The sequence below is a fragment of the Watersipora subatra genome, chromosome 10 (genome assembly GCF_963576615.1).
Source record: "Watersipora subatra chromosome 10, tzWatSuba1.1, whole genome shotgun sequence".
NCBI lineage: Eukaryota > Metazoa > Bryozoa > Gymnolaemata > Cheilostomatida > Watersiporidae > Watersipora > Watersipora subatra.
The window spans coordinates 33,750,906-33,754,222 of record NC_088717.1 but is presented as its reverse complement, the minus strand read 5'-3'; the positions used below and the strand labels follow the sequence as shown (position 1 = coordinate 33,754,222).

Here is a 3,317-nt window from a genome sequence, read left to right as displayed (position 1 = left end):
TAATACCGAATTCTATCATATCATTTTGGTGGAGGTGCCTGTTCCTTCAACGCGGTACAGGTTATAATATAAATAAAAGGCTGTTGGTAAAATAAGTTTCATAGTGAATATTAATGAAAAAAATAATTTACTAATAGAAATAATTCACTAATTTCCTTTCTGTGCCATTCCTGGTCTACTACACGAAGGCGTTCGTATCTTCGCTGACCTTACTAGCTTTAATTTTCGTTGTTTCGCATTTGTCATGAAGTTCTTTTACAGCTAACCGCTGTTTGGCTTGTTTAACTAAGTATGTGATTTCTAATCAGATATTAAACATAATTTTGCCCCGTTTTTTGTGTGAGTCTATTGAAATTTTTTTTCACTTATTATAATATTGTTCCTTGTTCTTTCACTTTCTTACACGCGGTGTTTCCTCCCTGTAATCAGTGCCGGTTCACTGATTGTTTGCTTGCTTGTCAGCTTGCATGTTCTTGAACTGATTGTTATCGGTTTCTTTAGTGGCAGTCTTGCCGTAAACCCTACTTTCTTACTCACACCTGCAATCGCGTGGCTGATCACCTCGCGTTGGTGTTGTGCGTATCGGAGCTCTCCCTTTGCTGGCGTCGTTCCAGCTGTGTTTGTAGTGCCGCTTATTGCGTTGCGCTGTTTTTCATTAGGGTTTGTTAGTGTTGCCTGGTGTTCGTGGGCTCACTGTTTCAAAATTTTGGGAAAACTATTATAGTGAAGTAATCCCTATTACACCGTATTAAAAGCATTATATTGTTATAGTAATACATTAATACATTCTTTTCATTGAGACAATAATTTTAATTCTTGCATTATGACAGAAGGGTTTGATGATGACTTTGACCCCATGGCAGATATAAATCCACTAAACTCACGAAGTAAATTAAATGTTGAAGATAAATCAAATAAAGCGAACAGTCCACATAGTTCCTCTTCTACAGCGTCGAGAGACAATAATAGGTATACCCTACGTCGGCGCTCTAACAAGAAGAGGGATTCAAACTTTGTATATACTTCTTAGTCTTGTTATATGCTCTTCCTGTCGACTGCGGACAGTCGATTATATCGTCCGGTCGATGTCAGTAGTTTACTCATACATATGTGTATATCATAGAGATGCTTACACTGTAAAAAAAATCTATGCAGTATTCAATCACCTCAGATGGTCATTTTTCAATGCACCTGAAAAACTACACACTCGAAAATTATGGAATGTCCATGCGCTATTCATTCAATAAAAACACACTTCTATTCATCGTTTTATGCGATGTGCAACTAAAAATTAACGCACTGCTGATGGTCATTTTTCAAGGCAATTTCTATTCACACTGTGCATTAATCATAAAACCAAAATATGTACGCACTTAGCGTTTAAAAATTGCAGTTTTTAAACATTGACTGAGTTTTCTATACGAAGACGATTTTCACACGCTGAGTGCATTTAGCATTGCAACCTGGTTTTACACGCTTGGCGCATTATATTTTAGGGTCAAATTTGAACGCAGCAAGTGTTTACAAGTTTAATCACTTTACAAACAGCTCTGCGTTTTTTTCAGCCAAGGATATTTTTAAACAGCGAGTATATATAATTTATTATTAACATTTAATAAAAGCACTAAATAACTCGAAAAACACACACAGCATTTAATAAAAGCACTAAATAACTCGAAAAACACACACACCATTTAATAAAAGCACTAAATAACTCGAAAAACACACAGCATCTGTTTGATCAAGATCGATTTAGAATAATAATTAAAAAAAACTATCTACAATAATATAAAAGAGAGCACGATTCCATAAAATCCATTGAGTAAGCCCAAACCCCAAATCACGTAAATAATTCGCTCTAAAAGTGGTGTCACTTTGGCATACTGGATTGGAAAGGTTACTATTTCGTGTGAATTGTGTTCTATGAATTTTGTTGTTATGTTTTAGACTTATAGCGTTCCAGGCTTTGCCGGCACTTGCTTTTCTTCGCCTACTCATCGTCGGCTCGGCTTTCCTGCAAAAGAGAAAAAAAATGTTTCTATGATTTATGATAATTCCAACATGAAAAATAAACGTTAAAAATAAGACTAGGAAGACGGCAAAAAGCTCGACCAATGAGTTTAGGATATGAGTGTTCTCGGAAATTTTAGTTTCAATGATTTTACAACTGGTTGAAATCGTTTTTTGCGCCAAAAGTTACATTTTGGAGTTCTCTTCTCATGAATTATATGATAAATTGCTACCATAGAAATTCATTCGAATCCTACTTAGTTTTTCGACAGATATAAAACTAGCATAGCTGAGTCATTAGGTACTCACCCGCTTCATTTTTTCCATAAATTTGTCGACAGACAAATACTTGCTTCCCTTTCTCACGGTGCTGGAGCCCAAGAAGGTAAACTCCAGCAGCTGGCCAAACTTCTTGGCGTCGCCAAACTCGATGTCCCCAATGTAAAATACTGCCAGAAGTTTTAGCAGGACGAGAGGGTCCTCACTAACGCTTAACTTTTCCCCATCCACACAGAGTTTCCCAAATTTGAGGTGGGGAAGAGAATGGCTTACCTAAAACAGTAAAAAGTAAGTCAGATTGGAGCCGAAACCAGTCCAGCCAATTTATGACGTCAACAACATGCCTATAGAAACATCCTAATAACCTCTAACACGCTGAGTTGGAGTTGCGAACCCATAGCCGGGCTAATGTATGACGTCAACAACATTCCTATAGAAACATCCTAATAACCTCTAACACGCTGAGTTGGAGTTGCGAACCCATAGACGGGCTAATGTATGACGTTAACAACATTCCTATAGAAACATCCTAATAACCTCTAACACGCTAAGTTGGAGTTGCGAACCAATAGACGGGCTAATGTATGACGTCAACAACATTCCTATAGAAACATCCTAATAACCTCTAACACGCTAAGTTGGAGTTGCGAACCCATAGACGGGCTAATGTATGACGTTAACAACATTCCTATAGAAACATCCTAATAACCTCTAACACGCTGAGTTGGAGTTGCGAACCCATAGACGGGCTAATGTATGACGTTAACAACATTCCTATAGAAACATCCTAATAACCTCTAACACGCTAAGTTGGAGTTGCGAACCAATAGACGGGCTAATGTATGACGTTAACAACATTCCTATAGAAACATCCTAATAACCTCTAACACGCTAAGTTGGAGTTGCGAACCCATAGACGGGCTAATGTATGACGTTAACAACATTCCTATAGAAACATCCTAATAACCTCTAACACGCTAAGTTGGAGTTGCGAACCAATAGACGGGCTAATGTATGACGTTAACAAC

At 37.5% G+C, this 3,317-nt stretch overlaps 1 long non-coding RNA gene across 1 annotated transcript; it reads right to left on the bottom strand.

Annotated features, from left to right (window-relative positions):
* Positions 1 to 1,574: 1,574 nt before the first annotated feature.
* Positions 1,575 to 2,669, bottom strand: LOC137406348 (uncharacterized). Its single transcript, XR_010979856.1, has 2 exons — positions 2,320 to 2,669; positions 1,575 to 2,014 (listed from the first exon to the last, which is right to left on the bottom strand). It is a non-coding gene; the product is annotated as an uncharacterized lncRNA (long non-coding RNA).
* Between the last annotated feature and the right edge of the window lie 648 nt (positions 2,670 to 3,317).